This window comes from Sinocyclocheilus anshuiensis, unplaced genomic scaffold (genome assembly GCF_001515605.1).
Source record: "Sinocyclocheilus anshuiensis isolate Anshui unplaced genomic scaffold, SAMN03320099.WGS_v1.1 scaffold2425, whole genome shotgun sequence".
Classification (NCBI taxonomy): domain Eukaryota; kingdom Metazoa; phylum Chordata; class Actinopteri; order Cypriniformes; family Cyprinidae; genus Sinocyclocheilus; species Sinocyclocheilus anshuiensis.
In genome coordinates, this window is record NW_015552532.1 from 36,823 (window position 1) to 48,143 (window position 11,321).

The following is an 11,321-nucleotide window of genomic DNA, read 5'->3' on the forward strand; positions in this document are numbered from 1 at the left end:
AGTTGAGCTGTTAGTTTGTTTACCCTTCTTAAATATAATATGCAAACAATGGTTGCAGTAATGATTAATAAATATGAGAGTGTGCTCAAATGCGGTGGCGAGAGTGTTGTGTAGCAGCCAGTACAGTAGTAGTAGTAGTCCACCCCCAAGTGTCTGATATTCTAGTGACTAGATATGGCTCTCATAGTAGTCTATGAGAATTATAGCAGTTTTATTAGCCAGCAGACCAAAATCATGAGTCAGATTACATGTCGGTAGCACAAATGGTAATAACAAGTAACCTGTCAAAACTATGGAAAACCCTAACCCTAAGTATGAGCACTTTACAAACAGAGGTCTTCAACCCTGCTTCTGGAAGCCCACTGTCCTGCAGAGTTTAACTACAACCTTAATCAAACATACCTGAACCAGCTAATCAAGGTCTTTAGGATCACCTGAAAAATCACAGGCAGGTGTGCTGACATAGGGTGTAGATAAAGTTGCAGAAGGATGTGTCCCTGGAGCAGGGTTGAAGACCTAGGTGCCAAAACATAGCGATTCAAATACATTCACTCATTGTAAAGAGGCTAAATGTAAGCTAAAATCCAAGGGAAAAAAGATCTCTCTATTTTGATGCTACAGCGGTACACATCATAGGAGTCACATGTAAGTTTACGATAAATAAATCTAGACAGCACGTTGACCGACATTGAGCGCAAGTCCTATTTTCATTCTGGAGACACTTTACCAGTTCTCATCGTTCATGGTACTGACAGCTTACTGTGACAGAGCTCTAGCCATGATGAGTGGCAGACAGGAGACTGCTGGAGACTATCGCCTATGCCCCAGAGAGCTGCCAGACACGGCTTCCTATCAAGCAGGCCCGGAAGTAAGCCGAGTGTGTCAACACAGCACCGCACACCTCACTCATCCAAGCGCTAATGGATGAAGACGCCGCAGCTTTCCTCAGAGAGGGAAAAAGAGGAAAACACATAGCGGACATTAAACTCCGTTTCCCAGCAGGCCTAGTTTTGTAAACAACAAGTAGTACGACAACAAGACAAATCATTACTGACAGACAGATACCCAGGTGAGTTCTAATAGGAATCAACCACTTGTTGTTAACCTCTACAGTCACCTGAAATGACTTTGGGGTTCAGACAACATCTGAATGATTTTAGGCTAGCGTTCATCATGACTTCCTCAAAGTAGATAGACGATTCTGAGGTGATTCCTGTTACAGCTTGTGCAACTGTCCCTTCTCTCACTTTCCAGATGATGTCATTGCTGTAGAGTGATAGCAATACTTTTAAACTTCAGATGGACTACAGAAATGGAAGGATGAATAATCAAGTGTCAGGCTGAGCAGTAAATCAAGCTTTACCCAAAAGAACCAGCATGGAATTTTCTGACAAAGACTCGACGGCGTTGGATTGGCTTCCCTTGTGTGACTTACTTAGCGGCACAGGCCAAGCTCAATGAAGCAGCTCTCTGGGACTTTCTGAGTGGAGGTGCGAAAATCTGCGTCAGTGGGGCTGGGAGAATGTTGAAGTTTTCGTGCCAGGGGTCTGAGCTTCCTCTCGCACTATCAACCACTGACAGCCTCCACGATAAGACAGGGACAAACCTTGGCCCTGGATACTGCAGCTGGCTGGCTCAGTTAGCATTCCCATCAATTCCCTCTAATCCTGGTATTTAACTCTGTCCCCTGCCCTACCAAACCAGAGACCAGCTACATTCCTTTGCTAGCACACCAGGGCACTATATTTGAACAGAGAGCTACTCCCACAATGACCTAGCAACAATTTGCACAATTGCATCGGAACGACCAAAGTCCAATCCTACTGACGAGGCCATGCAAAGGAATGGTGCTAATTACATGCCATCACTTGTTCTTTTTTGGGCCACCTCTTGTTCATTCTGTCACTCCACCATTCACAGTTTATCTTTACCCTTTTAGTTTCCCACGTAAGCTGGGGTTTGCTCACATTAACTGACCCCTGCTTCCATTATGCTGCAACCTGTCCACAGAAAACCTCATCATGTGTACCACAGGTTACAACCTGAAAGTGATCCATCACCTGCTGATCCCATACGTTTCGGCAACAAGGGCCATTTCTGACAAGGCAGTTATTAGCGACACAGTCTACGCAAGGTAATTAACCACAATACAGCCTTGCAACATTTGTTCCGAATGGTTCCCCATCACCAGAGAAGCCATTTTCTCTCATTCTCAAGGTCAGATGGATGAGATGGCCCACCGTGCCACTGGAACCTGACAACAGGGTGCTGCAATTACTTCTGTCCTTGATATTTAATGGGGAATGAGTGCAGTAACCTTTAGTGTTTGCTTGCGAGACCCCCCTTCTCCCCAGCTTTCCCCTCCTCTGACTCTCTCTCTGTCCTCCGTGGAGTGGTCACAAAACAGAAGGATCACTTTGGAAAGACATGTGAAGTGTGTTTGCGTGCCAGGCGGTGCCGTGGGAGCAAGGGAGTGTGTATGCACACACACATACACTCACAGACGCTGCCAAATGGATGCATGTCAATGCTGTTTGGGTTGACAAGGCACTTACTTGTGGGCCAGAGGGTAGAAAGAAGTGCAAAAGTAAAAATAGTCGATCTGCTCTGCTAACTCTGCACTAGCGATGCAAAGAATTTGACATATTTTTCATCAAATTGTAAAACGTCTTTAGATTGCATTGTAAGGTCAGTGTACATTGCAGGGATAAATGTACTAGAGACTTGTAGAGAGAATTGTACTTGAAAGAAAGTTCCATAGTGTTACCATGGTCATGTGGACGCTACTGGTACTATGATGATATTCTTTCAAGTACCTTACCTTTTAAATACAGGGGCATATTTTAAACCCTATCAGATCATGAATATTAATTACTGTAGGTGATGTAACGTGATGTAACAGCAGTAGACCTAACTCTTTTGCTGATGGGCAGGCAAGTGTGCGCTAGCTATAACAGAATTACTATTCACCAATTGCACATTTGTTTAGTCTTCTCCTGGTGCAACCGGTTAACAGGTTCTTCTGCTTGGGTCTTAAATTTGTCATTTTATGTGATTGGGTACTATTTAAAATCTAATGTTTACTCTTAAAAGATAATGGAGTGTTATGCATACAGAGTACCACTAGTACTGCAGTAAGGGTAGTTACCTGATTTAGTTTCTTCGTAAATCATTAATGTTGACTATGACATTGTGTTTCTGTCAGCTAATACATTTCAGTTCATGTAGTTAATTATACAATTTGGACATCTGACAAGCACATATGCATACAATATAATGTGCATTGTGTTTTTGACGCTGATTATAACACAGCTAACAGCTAATTAACGTTCATGAACCCAATCAGAAGTGACTGTATTGCACACTGCCAGTGTTTAGGCAATTTAATGACAATGACAAATTTACTCAGTCCCTAGGTGAAGGAGAACTCTACACCATCTTCAATCTAAATACCTTCAGAGATAATACTGACAGACAAATCCATGGAAAATCTAGTCTTTCATCACCGCTCTCAGTCAAACGGATACCACGTACAATGTATTACAAAACAAAACATGTTCTCCAAGTAGTTGCTTTTCTCCTTTGCTAAATTCTAAGTTGGAACCGAGCCACAGTATGCAGCATGTTTGACAGCTTTAAAGATCCATTCCTCATTTTTGTACATTTCTAGAGTACTCTGCAAAAGACAGCTAAGAAAAATTCCCTTAATATCCCGCAGAAATGAGAAGTGCATTACATAACAGTGGCTTACCTTCTATCATCACCATATGCTGTGAGTGTTTACTTTAGCACATGTTTTCTCTGAATCCACAGGCATGAACACATAAAGATAGAGAATGATGATCAATGTTCCCAGCATTCCTGGGCATCATTGTCGTCATGCTCCACTGTGAACATACAGCCATGCAATTAATAACGTCAAACATGTATGTCTTATCTTTTTCACGCCATGTGTCAGTCAGGTAGCCATCACAATGAGGAATGTTTTACGATGGGACCTCTGTTTGATGTACATCTCATGCCCAGGACTGGATGAAATGTGCTTGATAGACGTTGTTGTTTTCACACTGCAACCATTTCTGAATGATGTGTCCTCATATATATAAAAAAATCTTGAAATTCAATCTAAAAAAGAAAATCTTTATTTGTATTTTTAAACCATATTAATATGTAGTTTAAAATATGATTAAGAATGTTCAGTTTTCAACACAATGGATATTTTTATTCAGACCTTTTGCTGCTTGTCTGAACAAAGCCATGTGGTTTCTTAACAAGATAAGGGATTTTTATCAGGTAATAAAAATAATCATTATTATTGTTATTATACTTCACCTCAATGTAAATACATGACAGCAATTATGATGTAATTACCGGTAAAGGTAAAACCACATGTGAAGTGATGTGAAGGGAATATTACATTCAAATGAAATCAATGACTTCTTATCCATTTTACTATCTTTTGGTTTTCTGCTCACTGCTTTTATTTTAAACTCCAGTGCAGAATCTACTGAAAATAACACTGAATTCCTACTTTTGAACAATGATTGTGGCTGACCATATTGTTTATGCTCTGTCTACATCTTCAGCCATTGTCCATTGACGTCTGGGTTCTTGAATGCGACATTTGATTCTCTGTGATAAACTTTTGACCTAAAAAGCTGATTGACCTCTGTGTGTTTAAGAAACAGAGGATTGAAAGACATCAATTCTTGGAGGTTTGGCAGTAGAAACATCAGATGTTGCATTCTGGTCTCTGCAAAGACTATCTTAAATGACCGTTATATCTAAATCTGGGATTAGTTTTCAAGACATATGTCTCTAAAGTAATTGGACATGTAATGTTTATCATCAGTTTGCACTGGATAAGTGATGTCTGTAGAACTCACTGAAATGCCTGTCTACTGCAATTACACACTGAGGTCACATATATCTGGTCCATCGCAAAATATGAAATGTGAAATAAAATGTGACTGCACAAAAATGCTTCATAAATCCATATGTGGCAGAAAACATCCCTTTTTGAAGTTCTGAAGTGCATCTTGTCATTTTCTGGTGTCTTCTTATTAGTCAATGTCCACTTGAGACACTAGGAGTGCTTGATGTACGATAATAGTTACATGTCTACAGGCTTGACGTGGTCACAGAGAGTAGATTAACATGCTTTTAACAAGATTTGTCAGTTTGCACTAGCTTGTTTTATTTCTTCAGAACATGATATTGAATATAAAAGACTGTAATCTTTACTGGCACAGGAAAAAGTCCTAAAAAAATGACTGACACTGCCAATTTGGACGGGATTAAAATCATCAGAGAATCTTCAGTAATTATTACATTACCCCCATCTCCCCATATAATAGGATATAAACTATTTCCATAGTAAACAACAAACCTGAGGGAACAAATTACTGTACTGTTTTGCAATCAAGATAAACTTGGCACGGCATCCAGATCGCTGACTTAGTGAAGGGCTATGAAATTAGACACTGGTGTTTAGAGCGGAATGTGTAATCTGTCAGTTTCCATACAGGGCTAATGTGTACCGTCACTAGGAGAGGACCAGCTCAGACTTGTTTCTAGAACATTGCAACAAGCATGTCGCTGTGTTCGCTGCAATGTCAGGTTGCGTTTCTGCTGGCTGATTTGTAATTCATGGTATTTGGGATCAGAAATACCTCAACTGCCACTATTTCCTGACATGCCGGCACCCTGCGAAGAAAACACCGGTATCCTGAGCTATTTTCAGGAATTTCCGTGATGTGCATGTGTCAAGCTCACATCAAGTCCTCTGGAGCGCAGGGTGACTGGTGATATTTTATAGGCAGTGCTTCGTTATCGGCTCATTGGTGATTCTTGCTGCAGGCACACACCATGCGTGTTCATAAGCGTGGATCTCACTCGGGCTTTGATGAGAAATCATTAGCACCAGGTCAGGACTGATGCTTCAACAGTCTCCTCGCTCGCTTAGATACTTTTTTGCTTTATCTGTTTTTCCCTGATAAAAAGAGGCATAGGATTGCATGAGACAGCGAGAGGTGCGCAGAAAAGACGGGTTGATTGCTAGTTGCCACTTCACTCAAATGCTTTTTAATTTTCAATATCGCCTGGGGGACAAAAAACGGAAAATAAAACCTTGTCTCTCAAATGACTGACAGTGAAGGAGCTGGAAACACGGGAGTAAAGGAGATTCACTGGCAGATATTTCAGAACAAATCACCTGCATAGAAGGCATATTCATCTTGGTCTTGATTCGTCCCACGAGGCCTCAGATCTGGCTCATTCCAAATCGTCTTATCAATTTTCCCATCCTCTTTCTCTTTCATCAGTCGTTCTACTCTGTTTCCTGGCCGAGAGGATGCTGCTGCATCATATTGCATCGCCATGGAGACATCCAGCCACATATGAGCCGCGTTATACGATTATTAATGACAAGGCATGAAGTACCCATATGAATATGTAGATAAGCCGGGTGCATATGGTTTTCATATGAACTGGATTGATTCCAATCTCTGACGTCTAGTTTGACTGATGGTGCCATCAGGGTTATTTAATATGCCTGAAGTCTGTTCCTCTCTGTAATAATGTTTGAGCGCAAACGAAGTCATCTGCTTTGACTCTAATTATTAGTAGGCAATCCATGTTTCTCCAATGACATTCATTGAAACGACTCCTCTGTACTATAAAAACCCAACAAACAAAACTCCCAGCATGCCCTACTTTCCGCAGCAAGTTTGTGAGTGTTTACTTGGTTCTGCTCTCCTTCTCTAAAGGGCACCTTCACTTGTGATGCAGCGAGAGAACATGGAGACATATACATGCGATGGCGTACGCGATAGGAGAAATGAAATATTACAGTGGGAAAGATCATATTTATTAAATCCCCTTGGCCGGGGCTGGACCTGAGCCAACTGTTGCTGTTCACTTCCTATCACCCATAACAAGTCTGTGGCAGATGAATGAGTGTGCAAGACGTTTATAAAGATAAAACTAGATTGCATATTAAGAGAGCATAAGGGACATCATATTAAAAACAGAAGCAATCTCAGTATCATCTAAAACACTGGGAACTTCCCCCACCCTCTTGTCATGGATTTTAGCGTGCATGCTAGCTGGAATATACTTGAATTGTTCCTTAAGGTCACCTAAAGGGGAATGAAAACTCTTTCTTTGATTGCACAACCGAGATTCATAGACTGTTTTCTTTCATTCTGAGCCACGATGCCATTTTTTAGGAGCCACTTACTCAATGTAGCAATGCTACTACCTACCTACTACATTTTAAAGGTGCTGTAAGTCATTTTTGGACTGTGCTGCAGCATAAAAATACATTAATATGTTTGCAGATATTTAGGAAACATGCTAAATTCACATACTTGTTTCTCTGAAAAACAAGACTTCACCCACTGACAATTTACCCAATAGTATTGGCTTATTGCAGCCATGGAAGCCAGAACTGGGTCAGAGATCACAGATTCTACCTGGCCTAAAAATCCCCGGCATCTGCCTAAAAAGCCCTATGACCAGAGGAATAATAAAACATTGATAAATCAACTCAACAACTTAGAGTGTAAAGCTTTTCACCTTCTATTGTCAGTTGCAATTGTTCCTGTTGCATGTCCTCAATCTGGCAACCCAAAACATTGAGTCTGAGGAGGAGGAGTACCCATTTCAACCGCTAGCTGTCAAAATTACATACCCCACCTTTAAGTAGTACAGCTGTTCTCAAAATACTATAATTTTCCTAGCAAGCTGGAGCAAAAGCATTGCTAGCCAACTAAAATCACAAGTTCTGTCATTACTATAGAGTTACAACAAACATTTGGCAACAGCATTGCATACTTGTTTGGTTGGAGCTACAGCTGGTTAGAAATAAACAAGATAACATGCAGTACAATCTATCTCTCTCTCTCTCTCGCTCTCTCTCTCTCTCTATACATTTAATCCTATATATTTTAGCGTGTCAACAATCAGTGGCATTTTTAAAGAGTGTGCATGTGCATAAATGAGAAAGCTGCTGACTTAATGAACACATGTATATGGGAGTAAGTGCACATGTACTGCATGTTAACGTGATAAAAAGTAAATGTTAATAACCTGACATTAATATAACAATCTGACATCAACTGCGAACTTGAAGTGATTCATTAGCAGAAATTATTTTGCCACCATCTGCGCGAGACGTCATTAACAACAGTCATATATTGTTGAACCAGCATGGTTCAAAGGACAGAGATGCAACCATGTTACTACGGTTTTGGGAAACAGTCATGACTAGCTAGTTAATTACTCCAATGATGCATCATACTACAGTGGTTAAACAGCGAGTTACGTCGTCGTACCGGAAGTGCACCCATGAGTGGTGTACAATTTAAAAGGACATTTTAAAATGTTGACGAAATTCAGAAACTGTTCGCTTAAATTTAAAAACTTGTGTTGTCACAGTCATATCAGATACACATATTTGTTTACTCCTCTAAAAAAAAAATAATTATATATATATATATATATATATATATATATACTGTATATGCTGTATCCATTTATATAACTGTCTTTAGCAACGTCTGACTGTAGTTTATCTGAGCTTGTAGCTTGGAAAAATGCAGTTTTAAAGTAGCATCTCCAACTCTTTTTTTTTTTTAGGTCCACATATGATAGTCGTAGATTTTTATTAAAGACTTTCCAGACATTGGTGAATGATTAAACCGTGTCACTCTTATTTCTGTTGTGAGCTGAGGCAGTAATGAGTATCATCAGGGTTGTTATCCACTCTGAGAGAACAGCTTTTGGTAAACAAGAGAAAACAGGCCTTCTACACATAAAATGCATTTGAGAGGCTGAGCGACGCTCGCAGCAAGGAGCATCAATTTGCCATCGTCTCCTTACATGCCTGAGTGCAGTAGACCACTTTCCCTGAAAATGCTCTCATGAAGCAGGAATCAACGGTGGTTGGAGATCAATGGGAGGCGATCTGCTCACTAAAATGTGTCTTGATTTTTTTCTTTTCCTCTTTTCTTATGTGGCTTGTGATATGCTAGAATAATTTGCACACACATGGAGGGGGATGTCTGATAAACCCAACAGCATTATTTCTGTTTTCCAAAGAATATCTGTGGCTAACGGATGCAGATTATTGCAAATTCAAGAAGTCGAGCAATGACGGTGAAAGCAAATGACACACACATGTCTCGTCCGTCTGAATAATACTGTATTTGTAATCCTTGCTTTCACAAGCATTTAAAAATAACTTTCATCATAGAGTTGTGCTTTACTGGTTTAATCAGAATTGAGATGTTTTTCGGTGGCAAAACATCCAGCTTGTTAATATCTGATTTTCCAAACATCACATTTTCACAGGAAACAGCCTGTCACCTTTAACCCTTGTCATTACTCAGTAGAAACGTGAGACACAAGTGCACAGAAATTGGAGAACCCGTGGCAGTGAAAATGAAATATGGACACCTGACAGTCCTTTTGGCCTCTATCTAGAATTCAATTTCACTTCTCTCAACATATGTTGGAGATAACAGAACATTTCCTCCAGTGGAGCTCATTGGTCTAGCATCACTATTACTATGGCTCATACTCTGCTTTAGTTACTTATCTTAAAACCTAGGCATTTATTTTGTGCAGCACTATTTGTGCTACGAACACGAATTACACTTCAAATCATGCGGCTGGTTGAAAAGTGGTGTGTTATTACTATTCCAAGTGGTCAGATGTACTTTTTTTTTTTGCCTTGTGGGTGTTACAACTGGTGAAAATATTCCATAGACTTGTACAACTATTGAAAAGTTAGTTATTTTATTTATGTATGTAAGAATTTAATACTTTTATTCAGAAAGGATGCATTAAATGCATTAGAAGTGGCTGTAAGGACATTTTTATGTTACAAAAAAAAAAAAAACCTGGCAACTATGGTTGCCAGAAATTCACCATTTCTGGCATTACAGTGTTACCAGATGCACAAATTTGTAAATATTCATTAAGTGATATAGTGGCAAAATCTGCTTTTGAGCTTAAAATGTATCGATAAACCATACTTGTATATACCTGTAATTGGTATACAGGGTTAAACACACAAAGACAAAACACCATCAGTCCAACACACTTGACACTAAAACACAAACTAAATAACTGAAAATGTAACCTAACACACCCTAATGTACATTACTGATAACAGAAATAAGAAAACACTAAATTATTTATACAACATATAACCACATGTGATGTGTCACCATCAAGTGCATGGTAATTCATAGTTTTGACTTGCATACACCACCAATTTGACAGTATTTTACCGTAAAATTACATATAATGTGATGTTAAATGATTTACATTTACAGTATGATTTTTTACTGTACATAATAAGGTACCTCACACTTAAGCAATTAACAGTTTTACTGTAATCTTTTTTTTTTCAGTATTTTTAAATAAAGTTGTGTTTTTTAAATTACAAACATTTTTTTCCAGTGTAGAGAATTAGGGATGGGCATAAGAAATAACAGCCTAGCAACAGTTTAGCAATTTGCTACAATACACTCATAACAGGGTAACTGCACCCCATAATTCCCTATCAATGTGTAAGTGACTTTTGCACAAGCAGGCAGAAGTAATTTTCTTTGGAAAATGTAAAAATAAAGTTTCTCAGTGTGGTGTGTTTCTGACTGTGTTGTTCTTTTATAAACAAAGAGCCATTTATATTCCCCGAGACACATTTGTTGTGTAAGAGAAAGCAGATAAAACGGGATATTTATCTTATCCTCATTTAGTTGAATGCATCTCGCCCACTTTTTCAGAGAGGATGCACCAGCATGGTGATTATGCTTGGAACAGCTGAGATTTTTATTCGTTTTTAGGCTGAAGAAGCGTTCCTGCAGTCCATGTGGGGGGTCTCTCATTCTAACAGCCCTTCTCAAGAGACTCGCGCTTATAGTCAGTGAGCTAAAACTGCCTACAAAGATCCCTCTCATCTCAACTCTCTCCCTCTCTCTCTGTCACACACAAACAAGTTTCACAAGATACTGTCATCTGATGTGTGTCTCCTGCAAGGCTCTGTTGGTTTTTTTCTGTGATTTTGTTAAAACCTGAGGTAAAATTGGGCCAGAAAGATCCAGAACAGCATTTAATATATATTGTATATATATATATATATATATATATATATAAAAAATCAGACACAAAATCAGACTTTAGTACCGCCTTTTACTTTGAGATTGATCTGAAGTTCAACGCTTTAAATCATATTCAGATTTAAAATCATAAGAAATAGTTAATAGATAAGAAATCTTTGCATAACTACAGGAAACAGGAAATGGTTTGGA

General features: G+C 39.2%; 1 long non-coding RNA gene across 1 annotated transcript; it reads left to right on the forward strand.

The window, feature by feature from the left end:
• Positions 1 to 522: 522 nt before the first annotated feature.
• On the forward strand, positions 523 to 4,022 carry LOC107663728 (uncharacterized). Its single transcript, XR_001631374.1, has 3 exons — positions 523 to 645; positions 3,410 to 3,537; positions 3,814 to 4,022. It is a non-coding gene; the product is annotated as an uncharacterized LOC107663728 (long non-coding RNA).
• Positions 4,023 to 11,321: the final 7,299 nt, after the last annotated feature.